We start from the raw sequence: 7,294 nt of genomic DNA, 5'->3' as shown, positions 1-7,294 counted from the left end.
TTATGTGAATTATTCCTCAACCAGCTGCCGAAAAAACACCGTCGACTGCTCCACCAGCTGCTTCAGCTCATAAACTTTGAATAAAATGTTTTGTTTCTGCAGGTTTTTATCGCCGTTGTTCGCTTAGTTCGGTGCAGCTTTTCGCCTCCTGTCCTCCCGGGAGGAAGTGCTTTGAAATTTGGCGCGCCACTCCTGGGGCTTCCTTGCACGAGAACACGCGTCATGTCCTGCTCCGCCCTGATTGGCTGAGGGCCAAGGCGCCTTCAGCGGGAACAGGACGGGCTGAGTCCGGGGACCAGAATCACAGCTGCTGAACAGCTCAGTGGAGGAATAAAGCTCCTTTGAATTTGAATAACTACAAGTACATTAACTCAAGTACTTAAGTACAAATCCCAGGTAAGTTAGTTGTACTGCAACTCCGTGCTGTACTCCACAGAGTGGGTGAAAGAACAAGCCCATTCATCGTATATTTTACTTATGTTATGTGCTGTAGCAATAGGCCTACTTCAGGGTAAAAGTAGGCCACTGCAAGTAAAGGCCATGCATTCATAATCTTAGTTCATAGTATACATTATGTATATATTGTAGATTACCCTGTAACAGCATACATCATTTATATGTATTAAATACACTGTTTACACTGCCATATTCACCTACCTACATCATTCATGTATTAAAAGTTAAAGTTATCATTATCAGTAATGGAAATATATAGGCTACTGTATATTATATTACTGCATGGATATAATTAGTATTGCATTAATTATTACATTACTTGAATGTTGGAGCTTTGTAAGGTGGGGCTTATTTTAATTACTTTATACACTGTCATATATAGTATTATTAGACATCACACTTAATTCTTTTTTTTGTATTGATAACATGAATCAACAAGGTGACTAAATCTGTCAAATTTAGTTGACTAAAAGTCAGCAATAAATGGAAAAACTCAAGTAGTAACATTTTAGAACCTTTAAAGTTATACCTTAAAGTGCATTACCTTACTTACAGTCCACCACTGCTAGGCTACTTCTCAAAATATTGTACTTTCCCCCCGCTACATTCCAACTTAACTGACATGTCCATTCTAAAATGTTGGAAACACCCCTCATCTTAAACTGTGTTACACACTACAGTTAAAGCATTGAGAAAACACAACTTCCAGTAGCTTCTAGCTCTGTGTATATTCAAAGTTAAAGAGATTAAATATGTCTGAAACTTTGAGATCCTCTCTAGACTATTACAAAATAGGTTTTCCTTGGAATACATGACTGAAATTAAAATGGAAATACTTGAGTTAGTATGAATGAAATCAGAGTATTAAAAGCAGGTGCACATAAAAAACAACAACGTTGGATTCATTCTCTGTTGAAAATTCATTTAATTGGAATTATTCATTCATTACAGAAAAAGAGAAGCTTTATAAAAGTCTTTGCAGGGTGCCGAAGGGTCTAATATGATACGGGTATATAAATATTCATATTCTTCAAGCAAACAAGGGTGTATGGCCACTTGTTCATGGCAGTGCAGTGAAGTATCGCTAGAGTCAATGATTACCGATCTGGAGCAATGAGATCTGAACTCTTATAAGATATAATAAAGCATTCAAGTGAAAGTAACAACAAGGAACAACATGCAAACTCAATGTGCACTATCCTGAGGAATAAACGATTAAATGTTTCCGTGTTTAATGTGCATATGACAATAAAGCAGAATTGATCTGACTTCAATTAAATAAATGTAAACCTTAAACACAACACCGAAGAAAATCAAACCACAAAAATGTTACATATATTTTTCTAAATGCGTCATACTTCAGAATTCATACAGATTTAACAAACAGACCCATACTTGTGATGATGTTATCCCACATCTCTTCACAAAGACAAACGTGATTTTTATCATGTAAACATTTCTTTAGTTGGCTTGTTTTTTTTTTTTTGCAGAAGCAACAGCAATAATATTAACAGTGGCAATACTTCTCCTGCCCAAACCATGTGCTAAAACAACTAACAGGATATCGTTTTGCCTCAAAAGCCATCCTGACTCTGGGGGTTCCCAAAACCAAAACTAATGTCTAATGCCCCTTAGATCGAAACCCTCAAATAAACATAAGCGTTAACTCTGAAGTGATGTTAAAGGAGAGTAGGCTACTAGTGTCATTCAAATAATTTAAAAAAAAATGTTAAGCTAACTTTGATTTCCTCTTGTGATTTGCCAAAAAAACCCAAAGGGGAAAAACTAATTTTGTATACCATTACATTTCCAATTGAAAAAGTGTGACTTTTCCAAATGGAGGCTTCAAAGTTTAAATCTTTTATATGTTCATCATTATTTTTGATTTGCAAAATAATGAGTCATTGTGTGCACCCAAAAGACAGTCTTTGTGATTGGCAGCAACCTTTAAAAATCTGAAATATTCTTCTCTCACTATCACTCTCAGCTTAATGCCAGCATTGACAAGTGATTTTAAGACCCAGGAGGATCATGGGAAACCAGATCTCAGCGAAAAGGATGGACTTAGGAGAACAGCGATACAGACAACTGCAATTCATACTATTATTATTAGAGATCATCATCACGGCTGCTGTCCCACAAGCAATCTACAGGTCAGCATGCTGCAGTTACACTAACTCTTCAGGACAGTGAGTATAGGCTATAATATCAGAGTATGGAGATATATCAATAAGCACATTAATTGCAGGAGTAGTCTTTTTGGTGCTAAATATGATGCAACAAAAAGTTCTGACGATGTATTCAAGCATCTCCATTCATTCAAAAGAAGTGCGATTTAGTTTTTTAGTTAATGCATTAGTTTGGGACGAGGTACGTTTGTCCCAAAGTAAATACATTGATTATATGAAAGTATTTTGTTAGGAATATTATTTAATCTTTTTTATTGTATAAAAAAAACATTCTCAGGTGCTGGGAGTGTCACGGTGGGGGCAGACGTGTGGCAAATAACTATTTCTAAGCAGACAGTTCAATGCATTTCTGAATAATTTCCAATGTTTGTCCAGAGATGGAGTTCTGCTGAACTGGGATCAGTTCAAGTCCAAGTGTGTGTTAGAGGGTGAGCTTAAAATGACGAGGAACAGTGGCTTTTCAGTTATATTCTCCAATTATGAGTCATCAATCAAAGTTAGGAATATATTCAATCACAGCAAGAGCCACTGACTTGCGTTGCAGTGAATTACATTTAATTTATCTCAGTGTCAGAAAAGGCAGATGACATTCATCTCGTATTTTCCACTAAAGCTCATTTCTATTATGATCAGCGGTATCACCAAACTGTGACCCTGCAGAGATCAATTCATGGGTTTTCATTACATTCTTTGGAAATATAGAGAATAGTGGATTAGCAGAAGATTGAATCTCCCAGAATTGAAAGAACATTTTATTAAATTCTCACCCATACGCACACAGGGACGAGCACTTCTGCTCTGGCTTTGTGAATGGCGGCTCTGATGTGTAATGAAACAGAAAACACCAGACAATGCTGAATGACGGAGAGTGAAATCCTTTCATAAAGACTTCCTCAGCTGAGAGTTCCTGAACTATAGTATTATTATTCCATCAGGCACACCCTGACATGCAAAGCAGGCTCTTTGGCCTCCACCCTGTACAATACTTAGTGTCCTTCAGCAGGGACTTTTAATGCGTGTTAAGAATAAAACATTTGATCTGCACTGAAAACAGCTCCATATGATCGCAAAAGACCTGAAAAGAACATCCTTACTGAACGTTACGCTCAATAAAGAAATGACCATGCAAAGTGTTTGCAGAGGTGGAAAAAGTGCTTAATTAGAATTAAAAAAGACTATTGTCCTAAAGAGGACATATTATTCTCATCTCCAGGTTCATATTTATATTTTGTGCCTCTACTCTGACTTTAAAATACTCCAATACACGCAAAGGTACTGCATTTAAAATGCAGAAGTACAGAAGTATTTTCAGCCAAATGTACTTAAAGCATCAAAAGTAAAAATAATTGGTATGCAGGATGGCCCTTTGTTGATGTACTATATGATAATAGATTATTATACTGTACAGTATAATCTTGTTTTAATCACTAACACATACATGTAGGAGCATTTTAATGTTTTTTTTTGTCAATGTTTGGCCAATTTCAGATACAATACTGGTTTGATTAGTAGCACAGTAATGCATCATATCATATACTGTAAGTGGAGTAAAAAGTACTGTATTTGCTTTTATAATGTCCTGGAATAGAAGTACAAGGTAGCATAAAATGGAAAACTCAAGTAAAGTACAGTTATGTCAAAATGATGAGTAAATGTACTTAGTTACATTCCACCACTGCATGTTGGTTTCCTGCACTTTTGTCAGTCTACAAAGCTGTTACTGTGTAATAGTGCACCCCTGAGGCGACTTCAGATACTCCAACAGTACTGAACGAATATCTATGAAAGGATTTCACGCAGCGTCTCCATGACCCCAACATTTAAACGTGACATGAGTAAGAGCGAGCGTCTTCCTCCAGCACTATGTGTTTGTTTTCTACCTGCTGTGGACGTGCGGTTAAAGGATCAATGCAACGTTTGGATAGTATAAAACCTTGCATAAGCCTTGCAGTAAGAAACATATTAGTATCTTCACACTATACACATGCAGATCACATATCTTTATACAACAGTGGGAAAAAAGGGTGGTTGATGTTGAGGTGTCAGATTCCTCATTCTGCCCGGTGGATGTGATGGATGTCTCAGTGATATCATAATGAATATTGCTTTAGAATTCATTAAAGACAATTCACTTGACCATCAATTTGTTATTACCTAATCTCCTTATCAGAGCTTATTTGAATCAACCTGATATTTACATCAAACACAAAGTCAGTTTTGGAGCCTTACTGTCTTTGTGTTGTATATAAATCTGAACCATTACCTGCACAAGCAAACGTGCTTCCCTGTAAAACAGCCATACAAAATCAATATCCAATAACAAGTAGGGTGGGCAAATCACTGTACACATTCAGGGTTTATATATTTTCTCTTTGCAGTAAATAAAAATTAAATCAAAACCGCTTTTTCCTGAATAAGAAGGGACCTAGTTAGTCGTTTCTTTTTGCAAATCCATATATTGCATTTACAATAGCTGCTACTTTCTACATTTTTTGTTATAATGTGAACCTTCGTCTTGTTTTAAAGGATCACATGATAAACGTTGTGCTCTTCTCGCTCAGACACCAATCGTGGGTGTCCGCGCGGCTGCTCTTAGAAACCCTATGAGGTCGTACATCTTACAGACTTTCCAGGTTTACATCAATTCAGTTATACAGCATGAGGTAGCCATACTGCAGATATTAACAGAAGGGACGGTGGACCCTGTCCGGATGGATATCAGTGTGTTTGGTGTGTTTCATGGAGTGAAGTAGGTGATGGATGTTTGTATGGACTCTGCTTTGATTCCTTAAAGCAGTAAAAGTGTTTCAAGGGTTCAATGTCAATCTCTGACTGTGGAGGGGGTCTCATGTTTCCTCAGCATTGAAAATCAGTTTCCTGTGAGCTGAATTGGCAGGGAACTAATTAGTCAACATTTGAATCTATGTTGTTCATCTAATTGACTTTATTCATGCTTGAACTTATGCCACTCTCTCATCTTCATCTCTGTCGCACTGCTTGTGTGTGTTTTGAAATCCCCCATCAATATGTTTATTGTTGTAAAGTGTGTAATTAAATGATACGCTGGCTGATGGAGGCAAACACCCTACAACGGCCCAAAACGATTAGGAGAAACGTGCTGCACTCTCAAAAACCATGTTGGTAGAGTTAGTCTGTCTAGTAGTCAAGTGTTTTGTCAGTATAACTGAAATAAGGTTAGCTACGTTAGCTAACTAGCTTACAGCAGATCTGCAATAATATGGGAAGGAACGATGCAATCACATTCTTAAAAAAAGTCAATAAAACAAACATTTGAGTTTTTCTGTGACACTGTGCAAATGTTAAAATCCTAACGTCAACAAACGCTCTGGTCCGATGATTTAGTGTTTCCGTTGTGTTTAGAGATTCCTGCAGCATTTTTCTATTTGCAGCGTTCTGTGTTTGTGCATGTGTTGTCAAGTTGTTGAAGATGTGTATTCATTTGCATGTGTTTTGGCACATTTGCGTTTTTATGTGCATTGTTTTTGAAAGTGCATTTCTCCTAATAAGCGTTTTGGGCCGTTGAAGCCACCGTAAAACAAGCCACTCTTTAGTATTTTGGTGTCACAAGGAGATCATTCAAAGTTTTATAAAAAATAAAAAGAAGGATATTAAAGGATGTGAATAATCAGCTACCTGTGGTAGCTGTACCAACTTTGATCTGTTCTTATTTAAACTCACACAGTTCAGTTTGAACTGGTAATTATTGGGATTTAAAATAGCTTTGACTTTAAAAAATGGTGTAAAGAATAACTGAATATATTTATACTATATTGGTTGTAAACATTTGACCTTATATGCTATTACTGGTACAGTTAATAGCAGGGCTGAATATTGTGTTGTACAACTAATGGCTTTGGATTCACAGAGCACAAGCCGCTTTGAGCTATTATTCTGAACGGTTAATTAAGGTCCTCTGAGGTTACCCTTCTCTTTTTCATTTCCTATTTTCCAGGAGCTGAAAGGGATCATGTTTCCATGCAGAGCACTGAATGTCTCATAATGTAAGTTGCTTTCTAACACACACCCACACACACACCTTCAAAATCGACTCTCTGTTGGGGCTGTAGGCTGCCCGCTATCCGGCCCCTTCATTTTGATAAATAACTGGGCTACAATTATCTGAGATTTGTCCCATGGAAGGCAGTCGAGATGAAAACAGAATGGTTTAAATCATAAAAGTCAAATATCTGTTCTCCTAATAGTACCCTGATCCATCTCTGAGGTCTCTTCTATCGCTGCTGCTCACTCTATGGTGTCCGTGAACTGGTACTTTCTGCAAAGGGACCAAAAATCCAATTATGTTCTCGGGAACCATTCCAAAAGTGTTTCGCAGTGTTTTCCTAATTTTATTTTGCTCTGACAGGGCTCGGGACAACTCCACTTGGTGGGGGGGGGAAGAGTTTCAAGAGTATGCTGTGGCTCTTGTGGGTGTTTCAACGAAACAGCAAATACAGTTGCAAGAAAAAGTATGTGAACACTTTGGAATTACCTGGATTTCTGCATAAGTTGGTCATAAAATGGAGGAAGCCACTGCTGTCCAGAAAAAACATTGCTGCACGTTTGAAGTTTGCAAAAGAGCACCTGGATGTTCCACAGCACTACTGGCAAAATATTCTGTGGACAGATGA

Source organism: Notothenia coriiceps, unplaced genomic scaffold, assembly GCF_000735185.1.
Source record: "Notothenia coriiceps isolate Sejong01 unplaced genomic scaffold, NC01 NC01_scaffold00010175, whole genome shotgun sequence".
Lineage (NCBI taxonomy): Eukaryota > Metazoa > Chordata > Actinopteri > Perciformes > Nototheniidae > Notothenia > Notothenia coriiceps.
Note: the sequence above shows the minus strand (reverse complement) of the source record.